This window comes from Phocoena phocoena, chromosome 9, assembly GCF_963924675.1.
Source record: "Phocoena phocoena chromosome 9, mPhoPho1.1, whole genome shotgun sequence".
Classification (NCBI taxonomy): Eukaryota; Metazoa; Chordata; class Mammalia; order Artiodactyla; family Phocoenidae; genus Phocoena; species Phocoena phocoena.
In genome coordinates this window covers 69,414,829-69,431,363 of record NC_089227.1, presented here as the reverse complement: position 1 = coordinate 69,431,363, position 16,535 = coordinate 69,414,829, and positions in this window count along the sequence as shown.

Below are 16,535 nucleotides of genomic sequence, written 5' to 3'. Positions count from 1 at the left end.
TAATAAAATGGCTGTATTATGCCACTAAGTTTTGGTCCAATTTGTTACCTAGCACTAGGAACTGATACACTTTCCTGGCCACCCAGGTATGAATTAGACTCCCATGGCAACTTGTGCCTTTCCCATCCTAACTTTTCATACTGCATTATCACTGTCGACTCACTCATCTTTACCCCATGTTAGATATTATCTGTGAAGTCAGAGACCACATTACACATCTATGTCTCCTCAGCACTCTGCAGTGTCTGGCAAAAAAAAGGCAATCAATAATAATTTTCCAACAAATATCCCATAACAGAATGCCACAAGAGCACCAGACGATCTCCCCAAAACATCACACAACAGGGAAAAAAGTCCAGAACATGCACCCAGTGAGTCAGATGTATCATTTTACTGTATGAAGGGAAGCACCTCAAGTCAGTGTGAGGGTTAACAAGAGCCTAAGCCCAATTCCACTACAAAAGTAGCTTTCAATTTGTGAATTTTTCATGAAAGGAAAGCAAGCTCTGCGCTGGAAGAAAGACCCAGATAGCAGAAAAGCCAAAAGTTCGGGGCTATGGCTCTGGATGGCAAATTATACTGTGAGTTTAGACCAATGTCTAGCCAGCCTTTATCTAAGGCCTGAAATTATAAGTCATAGAGCCTGACCCAAATATATTGAGGTGAGAGCTGAATCCTGTTTTCAACAGAGTCTTCTATGGTGCTCAAAAGATCCAGGGAAAAGGGCCAGGGTGTCACCAGGGGAACGATGAAAGGATAAGGAAAATTAAAGGAGTTTAGCTAAGGAGACAAGATTTTATTCAGAGAAACTAGATGGAAATATAAACACTTTAATTCCTTGGCCAAGTAAAAAACTTTAAAAACAGGGAATATTATCTTATTTCTTCATTAGAACTAGGAATAATGGATTAAAAGCATATTTTGTGGGATGTACAGTAATTACTGCTATCAACACAGTAACATTTAAGTAAATCAGACAAAGGAGGTTGATTTAGAATGATTTCCTTAACAAGAAACTAGATGTTCAATAAAAACTATTTTGATAAGTAAAGAATTTTATCTTTTGAGATTTTTCTCTCTCCAGTTGTCTGAATTTTCATTCTCAGAAGTACTAATATTAAAAAGATGTTGTTAATAAAATAATCAATTCTGGCAAATGCTAGAGTGACATACTTGCTAAAAGACACTCAACAATCAAAGAGGACTGAAGTCTTGCAAAGATTCAAGATGGTTCTTTAAAAGGTTAAAAGAATCAAAAGTTTTTGAATATGTAGAACACACATGATATAAAATTCAACAGGTGTAATAAATCATAATGGAAAAGAATATGAAAAATATTATATATAACTGAACCACTTTGCTGTAGACCAGAAACTGACACATTGTAAATGATCTATACTTCAATTTAAAAAAAAAATTCAATCGGTATTAAAGAGCATAAACTACAAACTAAGTCTCCCTCCAAGAGTATTCTTTAAAGTCACAGTTTTATTCTGAAATTTTAGAATCTTTGAATTGTGTCATTTTGGGCCTACTTCAAGAAGAGCATTAGGAGTAATTTTCTGTGTTTGTACCAAGAAAAAAAAAATCTATTTGATCAATGTGTAGTGTCATTATTACAGTCACATTCCTTCTTGATTCAACTCTTTCTAATTTTAAGTTACTTTCCCTCCTCCCAACATTTTGAGACTTAGGACCATGGCCTACCACCTAGTAGAAAAACTCTCCATTATTTACTATAAATCCTTTTTAGAAATTAGAATGCATTAGCCGTTAGCCATTAGCTACACATGCAAGTTTTAAGGGAATGCTAAAAACACCTTTAATCAATGAAGGATTGTGTAAATTTTGGCCTCAGAGACTTCAGCAATGTTACTACCTCTTAGGTGGGCAGTAGTTACTGGGAACTTCAGAGATCTACTTCCATTGTTAGGACTTTTTTCCATTTTTGTGTTTTGTGTTGACAACACAAGTGGGTGACATCAGGCACGGTTTTAACCTCTTGCACATGTTAAGCATAAATTCACATCCACATCTGCCTCTGGGAGTCAATCAAACTGAGAGAAAAGACAAAATCTTCTCCTTCAAGTCTGTGAAGCAGGGTCCCATTCTTTCAATAGATTTTGAGGTTACACACTTACAATGAGTAAACAATTCCGTTTATTCATAGATACGAATTTTCCGATGCTTTGTTTAGCTTGGCTACTCCATCATAGGCAATAGTGTTGAAGGCACACAACTTGCCACAGAAATTATGGGCCAATGATCTGATTAAGGCAACAGAGAAGAGAAAGAGAGAAGAGGAAGAAACTGATTAATTTTCCTGGGAGACTTCAGTCTATTTCAACACTAAATCATCATGAGTTGACATTGAGAGAAACACAAGGTCTTTGCACTTCTCCACATTTCTTTCTGTCTTCCAGATGGAATTTTAGGTTTAGTTCATGCCATCACCGGCCCCAGCCCAAGATGACTCCAGACAAGGTAGAAGAAAAAAACACCTGTCAATAGGGACATAGGAATAATACTTCTGGTATTCCAACATCCTGCCTCGTATGTGTTATGCCTTGTCTGCTTATCTGCTGGAATATCCAGGTGCTTACACATCACCTGGTATTTGATTCATTCACCTTGGGCTTCTTACACCATGAAATAGTGTCCTGTTTCCCCGTTCATCTTTTACTTTCACATTTTACACTCTAAAATTCATCTACCTCCATTCCTTACACCATGTATGAATGCCCTGTTATCTTAAATGTGTCTTCCCTTTCTTCCTGCCTCCTCTGTTGAGGAAAATGCTGGCTGCCTCCTGTCAACAGATTCCCTCCCTGCCTTTTAAAATGGAGCTTTAATATCTTCTGGATTATACTGTCTTAATGAGGAGATGAGATCACAAGTATCCTCTTCCACTCCCGTCTTCTGAAGTCCATGTCACAGCACACCTGGAGTCACCAACACCAATGTCTACCCACATTCAGAGTTTATGTGCTTGCTTCTGGCAAATCTGAGCCCAAACTAATGTTCTCTCTCCCTTCTCACCCTCTGCCATAAAATATGGTCACCAAGTATCCTTGATGATCTCTCCTTGGCATTCCTATTTCTCAACAGATGTTTAGGATTGATTCAGATCGAGATATTTCTAGGACACTTTCAATGAAAGGTTAGGATATAAGGCAATTAAAGGCTCAATCAGTCACCTTTAGGTGTATGTCCAGCTCATAATAAAACTCTTCCTCTGAGAACTACCCCTCAAAAGCCACGCTTGTATAGTATGACCCCACACCTCAATTCAGCCACAGGTGAATGGACCAGAAATAGTCGGTCACTTGGTAAAAGCTGAGCCACAGATTCTCCTAGAAATTTGGAATGGGGTCAAAGAGAGCCAGATTGTTTCTGAAGCTAAGGACATATAAACTCAGAAGCTGTTGAGAAGTTATTCCACAGTAAAGCCAAGATTGGTCTGCAGAGACAGAAGAATGAAGCAGAGACAGAAGAACCACATATTCCCACAGGAAACAGACTGATGAGACGCCTGTGTTCCATCAGTCTTCCTTGTGTCTAGAACCTCTCAATTCTTTCTGGTAAGGATTTTCTTTAACGTCTTGTAGTGTGGATCTATTGTTGCTGAATACTTTCAGCTTTTGTATGTCTGAATGATTCTACTTCTTTGTTTTGTTTTGTGGTACGCGGGCCTCTCACTGTTGTGGCCTCTCCCCTTGCGGAGCACAGGCTCCGGACGCGCAGGCTCACGGGTCATGGCTCACGGGCCTAGCCGCTCCGCGGCATGTGGGATCTCCCCGGACCGGGGCACGAACCCGTGTCCCCTGCATCGGCAGGCAGACTCTCAACCACTGCGCCACCAGGGAAGCCATACTTCTTTGTTTTTAAAAGTCATTTTTTCTGGGTTCAGAGGTTTTGTGTTTTGTTTTAAGTTTTGGTACTTTAAAGATGTTGTTTCACTCTGTCTTTTTCTTAAAAATTTTTATTGGGGTATAGTTGGTTTGCAACGTGTTAGTTTCAGGTGTACAGCAAAGTGAATCTGTTATACATATATCCACTCTTTTTTACTTTTATTTTTTTAACATCTTTATTGGAGTATAATTGCTTTACAATGGTGTTAGTTTCTGCTTTATAACAAAGTGAATCAGCTATGCATATACATATATCCCCATATCTCCTCCTCCTTGCGTCTACCTCCCCCCCTCCTTATCCCACCTCTCTAGGTGGACACAAAGTACCGAGTTGATCTCTCTGTGCTATGCGGCCCCATGCCTTTTTAGATTCTTTTCCCATATAGGTCATTACAGAGTATTGAGTAGAGTCCCCTATACTATACAGTAGGTCCTTAGTAGTTATCTATTTTATATATAGTAGTGTAGATGTGTCAATTCCAATCTTCCAATTTATCCCTCCCTTCGCTTATATTTTTCCCAATGAGAAATCTACTGTCATCTTTATCTTTGTTCCTCTGCATTTAACTTGTCTTTTTTTCTCTGACTGCTTTCAAGATTTTCTCTTTATTACTGGCTGAGAAATTTTATTATGTTTTCTTCATCTAGCTTGTGCTTGGGTTTTGTCAAGCTTCTTGGATCCGTGGAGTTTTAGTTTCCATCAAATGTCTGGCCTTTATTCCTTCAAATATTTTTTCTCTCCTCTCCTTTGAAGACTCCAACTACACAAATATTAGACTGCTGTAGTTGTCCTGCAGCTCACTGATGGTCTATATCCTTTTGTTAATTCTCTTTTCTCTGCATGTTTCATTTTAAATAGTTTCTATTGCTATGTCTTCAAATTCACTGATAATTTCTTCTGCAGTGTCTAATGTGCTGTTAATACCACATACTGTGTTTTCATCTCACACATGTAGTTTTTATCTCTATATGCTTTAATTTAGGTCTTTTTAATATTTTTATTGTCTCTAGCTTTTTAAACATATGCAATACAGTTCAAGGCAGTACACTGGGACAATTGTAGGCTCACCTTGTTTGTTTCCAGTCTCTAGAAATAACAATTGCTCAATGCCTGATGCCAATTGTCTTGAAATCATAGCTGCATATATTTTCAGGTGGTGGGGGAGGGGGGAATCCAGTCCTAGTTACTCAGTCTTGATCAGAAGCAGAAGTACCATCTCCCATTTCCTAAGGCTTGTTGTCAATTTTTTCTTGGATTTCTTCATATTAACCAATGTCCTTCAAAGAAATTCCATTTTTTGCCTAAGCAAAATGTCTGATACATTGAAGAAGTAGAATTCATGTGCTTTTTAAATGAATTTTTAAAATAAAAATATGCAAAACTATCCTTTTTTCTCCTGTACCTTTAAATCTCTTCATGGGAAGGTAACTATTCTTCTCCTGATCTTGGGGGGAAAGATGCAGACCAGACAGTCTGCATGGGAATACTCAACATTAGCATGCTTCCAGGTATACCTAACTTCCTAAAAAGGGGAAAAAGAGAGCTGATGGCAGGGGACATTTTATATCCCTGGTATAGGTCATAGTTTGGCAGGGGATGTCAGGAAGTCAAAAATCAAAAATAAAATAGAATATATAAACAAGTAACCACAAAGAAGAACACAAGTAATATCATAGACTACAGATCCATAATGTGTTTTTAATTTCTAATCACTCAGATGAGCTATGGAGAGCCACTGTATTCACCCATAAAGTATCCTTGAGAGTCAGAGGCAGAATTCTAAGCTAAATAAATCTCTGATCTAACCCTTTCTTAGAAAGGGTGGCCTTTCTTAAATTAGGACAACAATAAAGACCAAAATATAAGTTGATACAGAGCCAAAGACTGTAGAGAAATAGACACAAAAATCAATCAAACTTTAACTAAAGGTGAGTGCTAACAAAAACAATTGGAAGTGAAACTTTATGTAGGAAACTGATACTGAATAGATATAGGAAAAGCTTGAAAAGAGGAGATGCCAAGTATATTGTGAGAGGAGCCAATTATGAGAAAAGAGTGTGGATATAATTTGGGTCATAACAATGGTTAGGAATTGGTGAGCCATCAACTGATAAGCTGGGTCTCCTGAGATAAGGCAGCCTAGCACTGCCTACACATCCACTTTATTTGCTGAAGACCAAGTGAAAATTGGAAGGAATCCAAAGAAAACTAAAAGTGACCACAGAAGGGTAGATATTTTAAAACAATCTAAATGAATTAAAGATGGAAAATCTGGTTTAAAGACAACAAAGACAAAGAAGGAAGGATGCACAGATGAAATCTAATAATAAAAACAGTACACAAATTCTTAATAGAAAGGATGAGAGCAGAACAAGGGCATGAGGACAAAAGAATTAAACCTGCAAAACCCATAATACAAGGACGTTGAGGGTTTGGGGCAAGAAAACAAACAAACAAAGAGTGTGAATCATAGGGAACACAGCCTAGCTTTATGAAGGAGAGAGGACTTGTTGGCTGGGTATTTCTTTTTCTAAACTTCATGGGTCAGGAATTGAGCAGAACACAGTAGAAAATGCCAGGAACACACCAACTTTCTTATCTGCCAACACTGTTACAGCCTCTAAACCCAGGCAGTTTCATGGGTGGTCACCTCATACATTTACACAGGACCCTGGGCTTGGTTTAATGCTCTACTGTTGCCATCTTGAAATTCTTAGTAATCTACAAACAAGGGGCCTGCATTTCCAATTTGCACCAGACCCCACAAATTATATAGTTGATCCTTCAATACACTCAGATTGTAAATAACTTCACCACTATTAGCAAAAGGTCTTTTTTTCCCCACCTCTGAAATAAGACAAATCTGGAGAGAGACTAAAGCAAGAACAAGGACAATCCATTCACCTCCTTTCTCTGCAAGATCCCCTTCCTGTCTTCTCTGTTGACTGAGCTTCCCCCAGACATCCTGCCCCAGGACAGCAGACACATGTTTAAAGAGGATGTGCCTTAGCAGCAAAAGCTGCCTGGTCAGAGTCCACTAAGCAATGGCTTCCTCCAGAGTGGTCACTACGTGCTAACAAAAAGTCCTTCTTTGGTCAACTGACATCTCTAATCTTCCCATATTAAATCACCTTTCTTCTTGCAGAATGAATGTGATGAGTAAAGAGCTACACTATTAAATAGGAGAGTGGCCCTTCAAGGCCTAGGAGAATTATAGATTTCTTATCCCCAAACATTATGAATAAGCAGAAAATTGTAGGATACATGTACATAAAAATATTCCTAATAGATACAATTTCTTTATTCTTTTATTTAAAAAGTCTCCTTCTGTTGCCAGACACCGTCAGGCACTGAGGATTCAAGGGTGAATAAGATAGACACGGTTTCACATTAAGGCAGGAGTTGCTGGTGCCATAGTTCCAATACCTGGAAGGATCAATCTGCAGGAGAATAAAAAAAAAAATTAAAAAGAATAAAACTGACACACAGAAGAAGAGGACCGAGAGGGGAGTGGGATGGTCCTGATGGCTTTTGAGTTCCTAGTCTCAATTGTCCCTGAGACCCAGGTTCTGTGAGCCAATAAAGTCCCTTTTTTGCCTTAACTGGTTAAAGAAAAAAAAAGACATGGTTTCTAGTGCCATGGTGGCTAGAGTCCAGGGTAAAACTATGAGCCAAGACCTGTGCTAAGTACTGCACGAACATGTCATCTCCCTTCAAACACACCATGTGGTTGATGATTATCATTCTCACCTGTACAGAGGAGAGAACTAAGGTGGAGAGAGGTTAAGTTTTCTTCCCAAGGCCATGCAACTATCAGGAAGTAGACCTAAGATACTAATCCAGTATGCCCGACTCTAAGTCTTTCTGTTGCCTGAAAATATTAGGGTAGGTCTCCTTGAGGTGATAAATCCAAAAATGTTTTAGAGACTATGTCTGAGAAGCCTCGATATCTGAAGACGAGGTGTTGAGATGGAGGGATTAGAAAAGGTCCCCCAGACAGAAGGGACTCTATGAACGAAGGCATTGCAGTGGAAACGACATGCTGTAAGGACCCACAAAGCAGGATTTGGGAACTATTAAAGATTTTTCACCAGGGAGAATATGGATTTATATTTTTAGAAAGATTATTCTAATGACTTTGCAGAGTGAAGACTTGAAAGAAATAAACATTGAGTCTGAGAGACCAGTTAGGAGGCTATTGTGATCATTCGGACAAAGGGCAATGATGACCTTAAGTTGGGCACAGGTCGGAGGGATAGGGAGGAAAGGATGGATTTGAGAAATGATTTAGAAGGTCAAATAAAAAATCCTTGATGACTAACCACATATGGTAAGTAAGGAAAAGAGAGAAGTCAAAGGCGATCCCCCAGGTTTCTGGCTTGGGTAATTGGGCAGTTGGTGATGCCCCCAGCTAAGCAAAGAGATACAAGAAGAGGAGAAATTTTCATGAGGAAAGGCAATCTGTTTTGTGTTGGACATGTTGAATTTATCTAGGTCCAGATACTGAGCAATTTCTTCTATATCTGAAGCACAGTGGAAAGATCTGGATTGAAGAAATAGATGTAGAAGTCATCTATAAATAAAAATGGCATTTGAAACCATAAAATGAACTAACCCAGAAATAGTGTGTAGAGAGAGAAGAGCAGGAACAGCAACATTGAAGAGGCAGGTAGAGCAAGAGGGGCCCTAGGAGGAAATAGAATAGAAACCCTAGAAGCATCCAAGGAAAACCAGGAGAGTGCTGACCCAGAGGTCAAGGGACTAAGGAGTTTCATGAAGGCAATGATCAACAATGTCAAATGCAACATAAAGTTCCATTAACAACACGTTTGAAAAATAGTCATTGGATCTGGTAATGAGGTCATCATATAACCTTAGCAAGGACAGTTTCAGTAGACAGGTGGGGGTGAACGTCACATCTCTGAGGAATGGATGGGAAGTTAAACAGTAAGAGACAATGAGTGCAGCCTACCATTTTTGAGAAGTCTAGACAAGGAAAGTAAGAAAAAAAGATAGTGGCCATTGGGGGTAATTGGAGGATTTACAAGGATAGGAGAGACTTAAATGGGTATCTATAGGAATAGGAGCTAGTGGAAAGGGACAGACTGACTAAATAGAACATGGTCCCTGATAAAGAAAAGAGATTGGGATCAAGGACAGAAGGCAGTTCACCTTGATCTGATTCTTGAGGAAAAGCCATGGCTGGGGCGAAGTTGTAGGTAAGTCTGCAGAGAGAGAAGGTAGCCATCCAGAGGAACCCTTCTGGTGGCATCAATATTCTCTCTGAAGGTAGAATGATCAACCATCCCAGCTTGCCAGCGAATGAAGACTTTCCCAGGATAGATGGCCAGCCTATTGTCAGCTCAGGAAGATGCCTTTCCTCCTCTGAACTGTTCCAGATCTTATTCTCTGGATCACAAAATTGGGAACTTAACCATGCCTTATTTCTTGTTTTGCCTCTGTCTGGTAATCTTGTCTCCCCACTTAGGGGTAAGTTCCATGAGGGCAGCATGTCTGCATAGTGAAAAGACATTGGAAATTAATAAATTCCTATTGCTTCATGGGAAGATACTTCCCAACAGAGGCCTGACAATAAGTTACCTTCTGTGGACCTTCCTAAAAGTAGGATCAGAGAGGCCCCTTCCAGGGAATTTTTCCAAATTCAAAAGAAATATCAGCCCTTCACTAGAGCCAGCAGAAAACCTCTCCCTCACCTCAAACCCTGCTCTCACCTTCTTTATGTGAACAAGGGAAGGTAATAGCCACTCCCATTAATCAAGAGCTTACCAAACACCAGGTGTTTTGCAGCAACACTGTGAGGCAGGTATTATTCCCATTTTACAGATGAGGTGACCAAGGCTCAGAAAAGGTAAGTAACTTAGCCAGAGTTGCACAGCTTGTGAGCAACAGAGCCAGATTCAAAGGCAGGTCCTTCGACTCCAAAGCCCATGGTCTTTACCACCATCAAGGTGGCCTCCTAGCCTGGTGGCCATTTCTCCCACATGTAGCCCCCAGCTGTCCTATGTCTGATGCAACCATTCACTCTCCCTCCAGCATCACACACTATATTTTAACTCCTGCCTTCTTTCTTCCTTTCAAATTGACCTCCTTCCTCTGAAATAACCAACTGCCACCAGGTGTCTCCCCTCTTATTAGTGAGCAGCACTTGGCTCTATTGCAAGTCAGAGGCAATGCAGGCAGCATGGAAACCCGTCCTAGATTAATTACACAAATTCCCATTACTGAGCCATCACTATAGCCCGAGGATGCCCAGATGAGAACATCATGCAAAGGGTACAACACAGGTACACAATGACAAGGCAAAATCTGAGAGGTTCACATGAAGTTCTAGGCTCAAAGGATTGCATTGTGTCCATTGGAGAAAAAATTATGAATGATTCCTTTGTGACTTCTACAAGTAATATGGAAAGAACCTGGGTTTTCTCTCATCTGTACTAAATGAAGGTTAAACATAGGTCAGGGAATGTACCTCAAAGGCTACCTAATGTCTTTTCCATCGTGTTTTCTGAGCCTGTAAGAAACTGTTTGAGCCCCTGAATGGATTTATAGTAATTCAGAAGTTGACCCCAATTCATCAATATTTAAAGAAATTTGCTAAATTTGGGGGAGGGAGAAGGATGTGGGTAGAATTCTAATTTAGTCTATTTGTGGCAATATTTAAAACCACTTTGGGACATGGAACATTAGACATCTTTAGCATTTGAGAGGCCATAATTAGATTATTAATTGGTTTTTCAATTGTTTGACCTGCCCCATTTGTTCATCAGGCAATAAATGCTCTGTGGCAGCAGTATTCCACATTCAGGAAGGATATTCCTCATGGAATAAGCTGTTACAATCCATTTCTTTGAGGATTCATGCATGAAGAATGAATCAAGTTTCATAATTTGAAAGGGGATGTGAGAGTCAGAGGAGGCCAAGAAACAACGAGAAATTAGGATCATGACTTCCTTTTCTACAGCCCATTCGTTCTTCACATACAAGACGCGGGACAGAGCTCATCTGCCTTTATCCGGGAAGACTTAAAACGTCACAGCTTGACAGGTGGGATCTATACTTCACTCCAGGGCTGCTTTCTCTGCCCTTATTAACCCTCATATCCTACTTCCCACATTCCTGGTCTAAAAGCAAATGTCTACAGAAAAATCCCTACGTATTTTATTGGCAAGACCAGCCTTGAAGGCAAAAAAAGAGAGAAAGAAGAAATGAAACAAAATTAACAGTTTCTTTGATTTCTTTTTGACCAATAATGTGCCTTTCTCTAGGGGCAGTTTGATTTCTCTTAGGTGGTGAGAAATTTAGGGGTAACACAAGTTGTGTCCAAATGAACTCTTGCAAAGACAGAAAATGCACCTAAATTGAAGACAGGATTTCTAATCCTTGCAGTTTTAAGAGTTGCACCTGGCCTAGTCCCTGTTTCAACTGTTGATTTTGCTCCTCAGGTGCTGAGGATTGAACTAATTATTTGCCTCACTTCATGGTCCATGACTGTCATTGGTTTCAGGTGATTATTGAATATTTGGGTATTGATTTTTTTTTTTTATCCTACCAACTCTGAGTCATTTATAACTGTTATATCAAAGAGGAGGGTGACCATTCCCAGACATGATTCTCAATGTCCAGGGAATGTCAAAATTCTGTCAAAGGACCTATAAAATGTCTTCAGATGAAAATATCCAAGACAGGAGGTTCCCATTCCAAATGACCAGGAGGCAGATCCTGATAATTGGGGCCAGGGCAGGGGGAACTCTAAGGTGCTACCAGGCCACTCACAGGACTCTAGGGCCCTGAACAGCATTAGTTTTCTTAAAAACAAAACAAAACGGAAATCTGAATCATTTGTGTCTTGAGATCAAGATTGATCACAATTTTTCCAACATGTGAAAAGACAAACTGCTGGGCAGTCTACCAGCCTGGCCAGGCCTGCGTGTCTCACATTCCCAGGAAGCCCCTAGGTCATGGCGCCACAAAGCTCCTATGGCAATAATTCTTCTCTGCTCTCCTGGGGCAGGAAGTGGAGCAGACCCCTCTGGCTTCTCCCTAGGTTCCTCGCCCTTCAGCATTCCCAAGTTCTCACTGACACCTTCTGCTCTCAGAATGGCCCTCAACCAGCTCTTCAGTCAAATTGAACAGCCCCCTAAACTGGATCCTCAGCCAAGCACAGATGAGAAGGGGGAGGGAAGAAAAAAGACAGGTGAGGGAGGAAGTGGAGGGTTCTTCTGAAGACTTTTATGGTTCCTGTGACAAGAGATTAATAGTGTTCCCTGAGGATTAAAAATAACATCCACAATTGGGCCCCCTCTTTAACATACAATTTATGAGCCGCTTATAAACAGCACAGAGCCTGAAAGACTTTCTGTCAACTTCACTGTTCTCACCAGCAGCAACACCCTCCCACTATACAGACGAAACTCCCAAAAGTCAGGGAGGTTAAGAAACAGAGTCAAGGGATTTCCCTGGTGGCGCAGTAGTTGAGAATCTGCCTACCAATTCAGGGGACACGGGTTCGAGTCCTGGTCCGGGAAGATCCTACACGCCGCAGAGCAACCAATCTTGTGCGCCACAACTACTGAGCCTGTGCTCTAGAGCCCGCAAGCCACAACTACCGAGCCCGCGCGTCTAGAGCCCCTGCTCCGCAACAGAGAAGCCACCGCAAGGAGAAGCCCGTGAGCCACAACTACTGAGCCCACACACCATAACTACTGAAGCCCGTGCACCTAGAGCCCGTGCTCCGCACTAAGAGAAGCCACCACAATGAGAAGCCTGTGCACCGCAACAAAGAGTAGTCCCGGCTCACCGCAACCAGAGAAAGCCTACATGCAGCAACGAAGACCCATTGCAGCCAAAAACAAAGAAATTAAAAAAAAAAGAAACAAGAGGCAAGAGAGGTGAGGGCCTCACTGTAACTTGTGCGCAGAACCAGAATCCAAACACAAGTTTACTCCGAATACATCATTTGTCCAGCAACTCAACCAAACTGAGCATCAGACTCACCACAGCAGCTTTTTAAGATCATGAATTCTCAATCCCATCCGCCCTGCCTGCTAAGTCAGAATATCTGAGAATAGGATCCAAGAACCTGGGTCTTTCTAAGCCTCCCAGCTGATCCTTGGACAGCCACACTGGGGAGCTGCTTTCTCCTGTTCATTATTACAGATCATTACTGGCTTCTTACGTGTCTTATTTGCACGACCAGTTAGCCTCCTCTTAAGTCCTCTGTACCGCCAGCCCACACAGGCGGGCACCACATATACGCTCAACACCCGCTTGTTACAGGGAATTAAGTTTGTTCTAAATTGCTTGTCATTGTTTTTTTTAATCCCTTTCATCATCGTGAAAAGCAGAATTGTATTTCAGTAAGGTTTTGCCTATAAAAAAATTTACTGAGAAGTTTTTATCTTTACCAAATGAGAATAAGTACACACATGGGTTCCAATAAGAATATGGTTAATTTCCTTTTTTAAAAAAAATAATACACTTCCTGATTCTGTGGAAAGATAGCTCATAGTCCTAATGCTTTTTCACAGCTTCTTCTGAGCAAACTCATTCACAGAGGGGATAGATTACCAGTCTTTTCTTATGATGTTTCTTTTGGCCATCCTCTACTGAATTTAAATGGGGTCATTATTTTAAGCGGGAATAAAATTATTTTATACACCATGACTCAGAGAGACCTTGTTTCCATTAAAATTCTCTTTCTAAGCAATAAAAATGGATTATAACACAATGGTTTGTGCGATATTTCCCAAGACATCTCAGTCCAAATGTCATGCACACCAAAATTTTTCTCTTTTCCACCACAGACTGCTGTTAGGAAAAAAAAAAAAGCAATTGCGTTTTTCTTTTTTTCTGGCCCCCCCCGGCATGTGGGATCCTAGTTCCCTGACCAGGGATCAAACCCGTCCCCCTGCATTGGAAGCGCAGAGTCTTAACCACCGGCCAGCCAGGGAAGCCCCTGCAATTGTGTTATTTTTAACCCTCCTGGTTTTCTTCTTACCTAAGAGCCTTGCTTTGGAGATTGGTGTCCACTGGCAGAGTCCTGGCCAGATGACCCTGGTCTTTGCAGGAGAGAGAAGCACCCCGTATTCCCTAATCTGTGGCCGGGCAGCCACACTGGGAAGCTGAAGCCTCCTCCTTCCGGGTTGTTCCACACCCCAATGGCCTCCAGGTGTCACAGCAGCGTGTGGTGGGCGGGTCTGGGGCCGGCTCACCTGCAGGTGGTTGCCAATCAGAACAATTTGAGGAGCTGTAGGAAGGCTCTCCTAGGGTCCTCCTGGTGGACTGAAAAGTGCATGGCATTGTTCCTGGGGTCAGAAGACGTGGATAATTCTTCTATCACGGCAACACCAGGAAGGGCATGCAGACAGAGCCCATTGCCAGAAAAAAATCACCTCTCTCTGAGCCTCTTGTGAACATGTACAAAGTCCAAAGAAAGATGCAAAACTTTCTTTTCTTTCCCTATCAGGACATGTCTCAGTTCAGCAGTCCCTTCTTTCTTTTTCTACTCCTTTGCCTCACATTACTGTCCCAGCTCCCTCCTGCCACTGCGCGTTGTGCTTTGGTCCAGGACAGACCTCAGAGAAGCAAATGTGGATTGATATGTTCTTCAGACTAGATCGTTTGGAAAACCACAAACCCTCCTGCTTATATTGATCACCTCTTGTAAATTAGCTTAACATGTTGTTTTGCCAAAAGCTCTTACCCCACCATCCCTGGTCGGATCAGATCAGGATGCTATGGTCTTAAGTGCGGCAGAAAAACATTTGGCCCTAAGTCCCCATCAGTAGATGTTAAATTTAGTGGGTTATTTCCCTTATACAACACCTACTACTTTTAACATTAATAATTATAATAACTAGCATTTACTGAGTACTTTGTTTCTGACACAGTGTAAGTCATTTATCAACTCTTTTAAGCCTTACAACAATATTAAAAAACATTTTATAATGATCTAATTTTACTGATAAAGGAGGAAAGAGGTTAATTTCCCCAAAGCCACAGTAAATGGTGGCACCAGGATTCGAACCAGACAGTTGGGTTCCCCAGCCCATGTCTCAACCACCATATTTGACTGCAGTGAGACTACATGTAACCAAAGGTTATGAAGGTTCAGCTATGCAAGATGAACAAGTTCTCAAGACCTAATGTCCAGAATGGTGACGATAGTTTAACTATACTGTATTGTACACTTGAAATTTACTAAGTATAGATCTTAGATCTTTCCATACACACCACACACACACATTCATACAAATAGTAACTATGTAGAGGTGATGAATATGTTAATTAGCTTAATTATGGTGATCATTTAACAATGTATGCATAGATCAAAACATTGTTATACACCTTAAATATATACAGTTTTTTATATGTCAATTATATCTCAAAGCTGTTTTTTAAGAAAAAGGAAAGAAAAAAATGGATGATTTTATTAAACAAAAATTCTCCAAATGTTAACATTTACCATAGGGGCTTTATACACACATACATTTTTTTTGAATTTTTGAATTTTATTTTACTTTTTTATACAGCAGGTTCTTATTAGTTATCTATTCACACACACACACTTTTATTTTTCTGAACCATTTTGGAATTGAAGACATGATGTCCCTTTATCCTTAAATGCTTCCATGTGTATTTCCTAAAACCAAGAACTGTCTCATGATAACCATGATACTATTAGTAAAATCAGGAAATTAACATTGATATAATACTATTATCTAGTCTACAGACCCTATTCAGATTATTCCAGTTGTTCCAATAATAGTTTTAATAACAAATTTAAATCCCTGTGTTAAAAAAAAAAAGACTACATGTAGCCAGCCAATATGTTAAAACAGGATCAATAGAAGTTGCGAATCTGTGAATCCAAATACCAGGAGCTGTAATGCCTGGAGTTCCCCAGGCTGTGTATGTGACCATGGCTCCATCGATGCCATACAGGCAGGACAGTGCAGATCCAACAAGATGGATGCAAAAAGATGGATGAAATGATTTATCAGACACTACACTACTTCATGTTATAAAAATCATAAATTCCTTGGAATAAAGATCATTTATTACTGAGCACAAAATATCCACTGTGTAGGGGAAAGAAAAAAAAAGGCATAACAAGACCAAACGGGTTCAAAGAAAGAAATGGGTATTTTTAAAAAGAGTTGTTGCATCAGCTCATCTGTAGTTTGTGAAACAATGTTATAGCAAATCCTGATAAGTTATTTTGCCACACCCCATCAACAGGTCAGTAAGAATTTTCCAATAAATACAATTCAGATTTTTAAAATATTCTGCATGATATCAATTTTTTTTTTTTTTTTTTATTTATTCATTTTTAACTGTGTTGGGTCTTCGTTTCTGCACGAGGGCTTTCTCTAGTTGTGGCGAGCGGGGGCCACTCTTCATCACAGTGCGTGGGCCTCTCACTATCGCAGCCTCTCTTGTTGCGGAGCACAGGCTCCAGACGCACAGGCTCAGTAGTTGTGGCTCACGGGCCCAGTTGCTCCGCGGCATGTGGGATCTTCCCAGACCAGGGCTTGAACCCGTGTCCCCTGCATTGGCAGGCAGATTCTCAACCACTGCACCACCAGGGAGGCCCCTGCATG